This window comes from Charadrius vociferus, unplaced genomic scaffold (assembly GCF_000708025.1).
Source record: "Charadrius vociferus isolate BGI_N301 unplaced genomic scaffold, ASM70802v2 scaffold54, whole genome shotgun sequence".
NCBI classification, from domain to species: Eukaryota; Metazoa; Chordata; class Aves; order Charadriiformes; family Charadriidae; genus Charadrius; species Charadrius vociferus.
This window is the reverse complement of record NW_009648350.1, coordinates 4,307,918-4,318,421: the sequence shown is the minus strand read 5'-3', so window position 1 is coordinate 4,318,421 and position 10,504 is coordinate 4,307,918.

Genomic DNA, 10,504 nt, shown 5'->3' with positions numbered 1-10,504 from the left:
ATCCCCCCCACTGTGGCAGCCGGTCCGTGAGGGTTCTGCCGTGCATCAAACGGGAGCCCTGCCAGTCCTGGGGAAAGCTGGGCTGGTGGCTTTGAGTTTTTAATTGGCTCCTAAAGCAGTAAAAAATTGCCAGAGCCAGTGGAGGGGCAGGACTTCAGGGCTGGCGTGGTCTCCTCCTCTCCCCCCTCCACATTTAGGGGGGCTTTGGCTGCTCAGGCAGCACCTCCCTGCCCGTACCCTCCCCTTCAGCCCCTCTGCGTGGTGACAGCCCAGCCTCCGTGGTGGCCACAGGTCACAGCTGCTGCGAGCATCACCTCAATTCCCATACACCCTCTTCGGTCCATGAATACTTTTCCTGGCCCTCCACTCATCAAAAACATCATTATCCTTCCTCACCAGTTACAAACCATCCAATAATCCACCCAGTGTGGGGCCACATCCTCCTCCCCGGCCCCGCTGCCCACCGTGGGTGCAGAGCGGGTACCACTTCTCAACATCTTTCAGCATCTCCTATTCCCTTCCCAGCCCCTGCAACCACTTACCATCTTCCCGTCTCCCCTTTCCGCTGCTACTGGATCACATGCGGGCTATAATTAATAGAAATTAGACTGTCGAGACCTTGCAGCCCCCATCCCGTAATTACTTGGCCTTGCTGCATTCAAGGCGCAGAGATCGGCAGCGAGCTCACAAGCCACCGGTGATGGCAACGCATCCTGTTAACAAGCTATTTTTATTAAGCTTTGTGCTGGGGGATGTGCAGCATCCCCATGAAGTCCATTCCCGGGGGGATGCGCGGGGGGATATTTTGGGATCAAATGCCGGCATTGGAGCTAGACAAAACAGGATATTAGCAAAGTGCCGTGTCCCGACCACGTTCATCGCTCGCACATTAATTCCCGGCTCCCCACCGCTCCAGCTGCCCGCCGTCCAACCGTACGGATTTCAGGGGCTTGGCGAAGTGTTGATGCTCAGTGAGCGGTGACCCCCCTCCGGTCCTCAGCTGCCCCACATCCCCTGGCACCCCGAGAGCCGTGCGGCACCGTAACGATGCCCGACATCTAACTGGGCACGCGGCATCTCCCCACCAGCTCATTAAACCTCCTAATGGCCCCTGTGCGATGCGCGGGTCAGCCCCGGATGATGGGCAGAGGAGAGGCAGAGCGCAGCTATTCACACTGCTCTGCTTTTATCGCTGTGCTTTTCGCGAGCCGGTAAAAAGTTCAGTGCAAAGCACAGGAGAGGTCTCTGAAAGGCAGCCGTGCTCACGACCCAGCGTGCCGGCACACGTCTCCACCGGGAATGGGATTTTGCCGGCGTTTGTGATCCTCGCTCAGCTGCCGACCCACAGGGATGTTCACTTGGAGGGCTTGTAGCATCACGCACCCACCCCAAGAGAGACCAAGGGCCTGGGGAAAGGTGCTGCTGCCCATTTAGGGTGCGGGAGAGAGACCCGAGGCTGCAGGCTGGATTCCAAATGACGCCATCGCTTTATTTTTTTGAGCTAGACAAAACAGGATATTAGCAAAGTGCCGTGTCCCGACCACGTTCATCGCTCGCACATTAATTCCCGGCTCCCCACCGCTCCAGCTGCCCGCCGTCCAACCGTACGGATTTCAGGGGCTTGGCGAAGTGTTGATGCTCAGTGAGCGGTGACCCCCCTCCGGTCCTCAGCTGCCCCACATCCCCTGGCACCCCGAGAGCCGTGCGGCACCGTAACGATGCCCGACATCTAACTGGGCACGCGGCATCTCCCCACCAGCTCATTAAACCTCCTAATGGCCCCTGTGCGATGCGCGGGTCAGCCCCGGATGATGGGCAGAGGAGAGGCAGAGCGCAGCTATTCACACTGCTCTGCTTTTATCGCTGTGCTTTTCGCGAGCCGGTAAAAAGTTCAGTGCAAAGCACAGGAGAGGTCTCTGAAAGGCAGCCGTGCTCACGACCCAGCGTGCCGGCACACGTCTCCACCGGGAATGGGATTTTGCCGGCGTTTGTGATCCTCGCTCAGCTGCCGACCCACAGGGATGTTCACTTGGAGGGCTTGTAGCATCACGCACCCACCCCAAGAGAGACCAAGGGCCTGGGGAAAGGTGCTGCTGCCCATTTAGGGTGCGGGAGAGAGACCCGAGGCTGCAGGCTGGATTCCAAATGACGCCATCGCTTTATTTTTTTGGAGGGGGGAGGGGGGCGGGGGGGAGAAAATGTGACAGAGACAGCGTCTTTGATGCCTGCCCATCAGTCTCCGTCCCCCCTGCTGCAGGCCGAATGATGTGCCGCTGAATGGGGAAGAAGGTACATGGCAGGCTCCAATTTGCCCTCTTCTCCACCAACCACAAGGACATCCAGTAAATGTGAAATGCAGAAAGGCTGAAAAGGGATGAAAGGGAGCCTCCGCGGCACGGTACGTAATTGGCTTGTGGATCTCGGTGGCGCAGGACACTGCTGGGGTCGAGACCTCAGGAAGATTACACGTTTATAGAGCTAATGCTCTCCCTATTAGCCCTGCTAGCATAAAAACACTGCAGAAGGACCATTCCCATTCCTGTTTCGGGCCACCATCCGCTCCCTGCTCCATCCAGGTAAAGGTCCATCCAGCGCATCCCTGGTTTTCCGCAGCTTCCAGTTGCATCTCCTGCGGACATGGGCTGGATGGTGGGGCAGCTGAGCGTGCAGAGAGAGCCCGCGCAGCTGTCACTTTGCTCTTCCATCTCAAATTCGCTCTGTTCTGGCTGTATTTCTGATCCTAAAGAAGCTCTGGGTAGGTCCTAGCCAGCCGCTGGCAGGGAAGTGAGCTGGTGAATCTGCTTTCGCTACACACCAGCTTGTTCAGCGTTTGACAGCGATCCGGCTGGCGCTCATCTGGGGTGGGTTTTGTCATTTCATCTGCAATTGTTTTGCTGTAAAGCACCTCGGAGTGTTCCTTAGCCGGCTGTTTTACAAAGGACACCGTCCTTATTACTACTGTGAATGAACTACTTTGCATTTCTGTGAATGGGAAAGAAAACTTGTCACCTCAGGACAAAAAGGGAGTGGAAGTATCTGATGATCCCCTGAGAAGCCTCAGACAATCCACTAAGCTGAAGTCATCCTCCTGTCTTTCTCTCTCCTCGGGGGCAATTGGAATTATTAGTCCCTTCTCAAGGACCTCAAGATGTCTCTGTCCTTTGCCAATTCCTGTCCCGGCTTCGCTGCAGGCTACCAGCGTGTCCCACTGGAGCCCCGTCCTGTGCTGGGGACCAGCAGACGATGCCTGGTGCCGGGCTGGGGTCAGGACGACAGCGCCGGGAACCGGTCAAGCCCTGAGCTGTGCCTGAAATCCTGCAATATCTGTGCACGCTGCGCTCAGGGTGTCCCCTGGGCCACACCATCCTCTCCCAGAGGAGCAGGAACATCCTGGTGTCCATCAACACTTCTGGCCGCAATAGGACCCAAAGGACTTGACTCACCCATCTATGAAGCCAGATGTGCTGTTTCCCTCTGGCGTGCCTCTGCTCCAGGAAGGTCCCATGGGCTTTTGAGATGCTGGTCCATCGCATGTGATGGGATGAGACGCAGGGGCACAGTAAACCCTCTGGCAGCAGGGAAAGGAGAGTCAGGAAAAGAAGATTTCTCCCTGGTATCCAGGGATAGGACATCTGGCAATGGTTCAGAGCTGTGCCAGGGAAGGTTTTGATCGGAAATTAGGAAGCATTTCTTTACCGAGAGGGTGGTCAAACCCAGGCCACTAAGCTGAAGTCATCCTCCTGTCTTTCTCTCTCCTCGGGGGCAATTGGAATTATTAGTCCCTTCTCAAGGACCTCAAGATGTCTCTGTCCTTTGCCAATTCCTGTCCCGGCTTCGCTGCAGGCTACCAGCGTGTCCCACTGGAGCCCCGTCCTGTGCTGGGGACCAGCAGACGATGCCTGGTGCCGGGCTGGGGTCAGGACGACAGCGCCGGGAACCGGTCAAGCCCTGAGCTGTGCCTGAAATCCTGCAATATCTGTGCACGCTGCGCTCAGGGTGTCCCCTGGGCCACACCATCCTCTCCCAGAGGAGCAGGAACATCCTGGTGTCCATCAACACTTCTGGCCGCAATAGGACCCAAAGGACTTGACTCACCCATCTATGAAGCCAGATGTGCTGTTTCCCTCTGGCGTGCCTCTGCTCCAGGAAGGTCCCATGGGCTTTTGAGATGCTGGTCCATCGCATGTGATGGGATGAGACGCAGGGGCACAGTAAACCCTCTGGCAGCAGTGAAAGGAGAGTCAGGAAAAGAAGATTTCTCCCTGGTATCCAGGGATAGGACATCTGGCAATGGTTCAGAGCTGTGCCAGGGAAGGTTTTGATCGGAAATTAGGAAGCATTTCTTTACCGAGAGGGTGGTCAAACCCTGGAACAGGCTTCCTACAGAGGTGGTCGGTGCCCCAAGCCTGTCAGTGTTTAAAAGCCATGTGGACAATGCTCTTAATAACATGCTTTAACTTTTGGTCAGCGCTGAAGTGGTCAGGCAGTGGGACGAGATGATCGTTGTAGGTCCCTTCCAGCTGAAATATTCTGTTCTATTCTAGTCTAGTCTAGTCTATTCCTATTCTATTCCTATTCCATTCTATTCTATTCTATTCTATTCTATTCTATTCTATTCTATTCTATGCTATGCTATGCTGTTCTGTTCTATTCTATTCTATTCTATTCTATTCTATTCTATTCCGTGCTATTCCATGCTATGCTATGCTATTCTATGCTACGCTACGCTATGTTATGCTATTCTATGCTATTCTACTCTTTTCTATCCTATAGATCTGCCTCCAACCCCATGCAAGCAGCATCCCAGCCTCTGGTTTAGATGATCTTCTCCCAAACATTTACTTTTAGGCTCTGCACCGCGGTCCCGGGTCTGTGCCCCACGCCTGCAGCTGTAGGACCAGCAGCATCCGACTGCAGCTACACTCCAAGGGCATCGCTGCAGCGGAAGGCGTCCTGCAAACTGGGGTTAAGCAGAGCAGATTACACAGGGAAAACACACTCTACACTCCCTCTGTTTCTGCATGTGTTAGTCCTGAAACAAGCATTTAAATTAAACAAGTTTCTATAGCCGAGTTTTCAATCCCACAGCCACTTCCACCGTTGGCCTCCTTTTTTTTCTCCTTCTCCTTCAAGCAGCGGGAGGAGGAGACGCAGACACAGAGAGGAGTGCTAATTAAACAGGGAATTCCACATTAGGGTACAAATCCTCTGGACCAGCAAAACCCCTGCCAATTTCTGTATTTATTTATTATTTTTTCAGTACAATTGTAATTTCCAGTGGTGCCTCCAGCACTGAGAGAGAGTTCAGGGGCTGCTCTTGGAGAGGATTAGCGCGCTGGAAGCATTATTACTTTCCTTCGCTGTGAATTCAGGAGTGATTCCCTGATGGCTGCACTCTATATAGAAGTGAATCGGTGCTAATTTGTTTTTGAGGATCACACATCCACCAACATGTGAAAGACAATCCTGCATCTCGATGTATATTTCGAGTCAGTGCTACAGCAAACAACGGAAAATAAGCAAGCAAAGGAAGCCAGACCTTCCTTGCCCGGAAAGCCAGAGCTGGAAAAGAATGGACCTTATTTTAATTTCTTTTTTTTTGCTTGTGTGAGTTGGTGCTGCGTCTTTCCAGGATTGTTTTGGATTTTTGGCTGTGCTGTCCGTGGCGATGGGCAGCGGGGGCTTGGGCATCCCTTGCACAGAAAGCCTCAGGGACGTCGCAGCGGATGGGATGTCAAAGAGACTGAGCATAAAAGGCTCCATTTTTTATTTTTTTTTTTCCTTTTAAATCATCATCGAGTTTAACTGCAAGAGAGGAATAAATTAACTAATTGAATCTGTAACGACGGAGGGGCTGGGCAGCTGGCAGAAGAGCAGCCGCCCCGCCACCCATCGCTCCTCTCTCTTTATTTGTGTGATTCAGAGGGACGCGGTCCATGGGGAGATATCAGAGCCAGCTGAAATGGAAGACAAAGCTATTGTTTCAAACAGAGTTATTGATTTTTACATTATTACACTATGAAATTTATGGTCTGGTTTCAAACTGCAATAGGAGTTAATGACCACCATCCAGAAACTTCCAGGTGACCTTGGCCTCGACTTTGGTGGAGGAAGGTGAATAGCTCCAGATACCGGGTCAGCAAATGTAAAATGAACTTGCGGCACCCTAAAGGACTTGATTTTGGGGTGATGCTGACCTCAGGTCTCTGCCCTGAGCTTTAAACTCCAAGCTGGTTGACAGCAGTGATGGAGGAGGGGGGAAATTGGACCTTCTCAGCTCCAGACAAAAGCCACTTCTGCTGTTAAGCAACATTTTGCTCCCCTTGAAGCACCATGATGTCCTCAGAGCTCCTGAGCGTGGTTCTCCATCCTCAACTGTCCACCCAGCACAGCCTGGCTGACCGAGGGTTTGCTCTGGTCGGTCACTGCTGGAGAAATGCCAACCAGGGGACTCCGGGATGGCTGAGGAGCACTGTGAAAGAAGGCAACACAGCCCGGAGCAAGAGAAACCCCCCTAAGAAGGGAGAGCAATGGGCAGTGCCTGCAAAGCTGGCAGCTGCCTGCAAAGGGCATGGTCCATTCCCGGTGCCGGCCGGCTCTCCCCTCCTGGTCACATAAGGAAGATTTGCTTTTTAATGTTGGGGCTACCAAAGTGGGGTCAGGGTGACCAAGAGGTGGTTTATACCAGTTGCCACACGAGATACCGGTGACACCGGTGACACTCGTGTGAACCGGTGAAGGGTTCGTAGGGGCTATGGTACTCCCAAGTCTAAAGCCTTTTCCTGGATTTTCTTTAAAAGGGATCTCCTGATGCATCTTTTGGCACCAGCCTCTTCCCAAAGCTTTCCTTAGCAATATTCCTTCCAAATTTCCTTGTATGCGTCTTCCTTTGGGAAATGTCTTTCCACTTGCCAGCGAAGGCAGGCAATTTCCAGCTGCTGGAGAAGGATTTTTTCTTGTAGTACTTTCTCCCTGGAACATCCCTGATGCTGCACCCTGAGCTAAAGTCGTGTGAAGCCAGTAGCCTCCAAGCTCATCTTCTGCCTCGGAGGTCATAATTGCCATTAAATCACAGCTTGCCTAACCAAATTATGCAAAACCGAAATTATCTCCAATGATTTTTATGTTGCTGAAATGTTCCAGAACTGCCGGGGTGATGACTGGGGGATTGGGAGCAGCTGTCACTCCATCAGAAACCATAACTCCAAACAGCTGGGATCTGTCAGTTATTTATGACACCGTTTGCAAAAAAAAAAAAAAAAAAAAAAAAAAAAAAAAAAAAAAAAAAAAAAAAAAAAAATTAAAAAAAAATGATGAAGGTGGATGGGTGGTTGCCACTCTCCGGCTGAAAGGAAGCTCGTGCAGAAAGCAAAGCCCCGTGCCGGCGCTGGGAGCTGCAGCCGATGCTGCGGGGAACAAACCCAGCGAGGATGCTCCTGCTGCCGAGCGCTGCAGGACCGGGGAGCAGCACCTAAAGGGCTTTGCGGAGAGGCTGAAAGCAAACTGCTGCTCGCTGGGGAACTTAGTCTTTGTGACAGGCGGGACGGGCTTGTTTATTTTATCCTCTGTGTTGCAAAAAAAAAGGAAGAAAAAAAAAGAGGGAAAAAACCCCGCAGCTACTAAGCAGAGGTCTGACACCGCTTTGTTGAACTGTCCCAGATCTGAAGTTTCGCTCTTGGCTCCCGCCCAGTTGCCATCGCTGCTCCGGCCTTGCCTTTCATCGTCCTTCACTTGGCAGATGAAATTGTGAACATTTGAGGCTTCTTTTTCTCCCTAAACAACAGTTTCTCTCTATGGCGGTGCGAACATCCCATTCGGAGTTAGTTCCTAAGTTTCAAAGTCTATTTTCCCCCAGGGGCCGTAGCCCTGTCTTTGTGCCCCAGTTCACTCGGGGTGGATTTAGAAAGCATCCTTTGATAGATCCAGGGTGCGAACCGGGCAGGAGAATTTCTCTCCGGAGCTCGTTGACAGTGCCGTGGTGGTGTTACACCAGGTGTGAATTTGGCCTCAGAAGAGGGTGAGTGATGAGTAAGCTTATGCCTTTTTGATAATCCCAGCTGCGAGCAGAAGCCAGATGCTTTGTCCCCACTTGTAGCTCGCTCTGGTTAAGTATTATTATTTATATTATGTAGTAGCTATACATAGTGTTTTATGGCAGTAAAGATACATAAATCAGCAACCAGAAGACGAGGGCTTTGCTCTAAAGAGCTTATAAATCTAACAGCTTGAGCAGCACCGGTAATGGACACAGTAAGCAGGCAGTCAAGTTGCATGTAGACATGAGCTAAGATGGGTCTCCCAAAGCAGATGGAGATTTAGGAGAGATTTGAAAGAGAAGCAACCTGCTTCATCCTCGAAACCAGATCCTGCTGGAGAATTAGACGGGCCGTGACCCATATAAGTTGTCCAGGTGGAGAGGTGAAAGTGTCCATCTGAGAAAAGCAGCTCGCAAAGAGGGAACGGGCAGAGGGCGGCGAGGGCTGGTGGCGGGGCTGCTTTTTGGGGGGCTGTGCGGGCGCATTCCCCCCTGGGGCCGAAGCATCTCTTCTTGTCCTAACCAATTTCTTCCCCTTGAGCCTGAGACTCCTAATGAAAATAAGTGGCATTACATCTTCCTAAATGAACTAAGGCTCTGCCTTGCTCCGAGGTACAGTGAAGCGTTAAAAGCCTTAAAATGCAACAAACCCGCCGGCGCAGGTACAGCCCTGCTCTCCGGATGGCGCAGTGCCGTGGGGACAGGCTGCCCGCAGAGCGGAGCCAAGGCCAGCGTCCCTGCCGTGGTGGCAGAGAAGTGCTCCGACCCTTCGAACCTTCCTCCCCGGATCCGGGTATCAAACCAGCTTTTTTTTTATTATTATTATTATTTGCTGGTTTTTTGTTTTGTTTTGTTTTTTTTTTTAAATTTCTTCCTGTGCTGGCACCGGCCCGAGAGGAACCTGGTCTGGGCTGGAGAGAGATGCGCTGTGTCTGGCCGAGCGCGCTGGCTCCGGGCGTCTGCATTCTTCTGGCCGCTTTCAGCTCTTGCACAAATTGAGGCTTCACGCTAAATGCATTACGCTGTATAACAATTAATCCCGTGCTACATATAGAAAGTCCTTACTCATCAATAATGCATGCGGGAGGAGTGATTTTCACTCTCAGTAATAAGGCTAAGACAATGGAAACAAGCAGGTAATGGAGAACATTTATAATGATGTTAATCTAATAATGAGTCTAATGCTGTTAAAAGTAAGACTGCAAACTGGACGCATCCAAAGATAAATTATTTCAAGCATTCATTAACTGATGCCTAATTAATGCCCAATTAGAGAGATGCTGCATGGGAAATGGTTTGGACAGTCGGACGAATTCATTCCAATCACTGAAACCTCAGTCAAAAGCAGGAGGCGGCAGAAGGACACGGCGAGCAGAAGCCGGGGTGACACAGCGCATCAGCGGGAGAAAGCCGGGAGATAAACACCCCCTTGCTGGTTTTATCCGTGTCGGCAAGGCTTTGTTTTTATTCACTTCACCAGCAGGTTTCTGCTGATTTTTCCATGCCGTTTTTGAAGCTCTCCCTCCCCGGTGAGCTCCGACACACCTGCTGGTGACCCTCCATCTGCCTCGCAACCTTTACAAGACAAAGTCAAAAGGGCTGCGTTAGGAATAACGAGTTCAACAAGTTAGGCAGGGTCTAACTCTCAGGGATCGGGCTGGGACCTTGTGGGAGGCTCCCGGACAGTGTTTTCCAGCCTGGGAAGCCCAGCGAGACCTAAGTGTTCCCGGCGGTCTCATCCCAGTGGGACTCGGCTGCTGGCCATGGCGGTGCTGGTGTTACCAGCCTCAGGAGCTTCATGGTTCCATGACCACAGCCTGTTTGTTTCTCGGGGCTCTCATTCCCAGATCTGAACTGTGACCAAGGCCAGGGCATCCCAGGAGCAGCTTCTCACAGCGCTAGGCAACTGGCAGGTTTTATGGGCTTGGAGGGAAAGCATCCTTGATGAGACCACGTGCATCCACTGGGGAGTCCATAGGTTTCTTCTTTCCGAGTCCTGCCCACCTAATTCTTATATTTTTCTAAGCATTCATCCTTCTGTTTCCCCATTCTCCTCACCCCCGAGTTGCAGCACGTAAGTAGAAACACATCCCTGGCTTTTCTTCCAACCGCCTTATTCTCGGGAAGCTGAAAACCAGAGACACCTCAGACTATCCCCACTGCCACCCACGACCGCGGGAGTCACACCTCCCTCTCCATAGGAGCTCCAGTCATTAACTCACAAACGCCTGTTAATTAAAGAGATGGACTCGGTTCCCTCTGACCTTTACCCCTGGAGTTATCCCTCGCAGGCAGGGAGCCGTTAAACACCATCGCTCCCTTTCGGCGGGAGCCTCTACCTTGGCCGTGCTCCAGGGAGACCCAGGCTGCCTTCGTCCATCGCTGCGCGTTGCTAACAGCCGCCTGTCATCACCATCCCTATACGTGAAATCGTGTATGCTCCCAGATCCCTGCCCGACTCCACCTCCC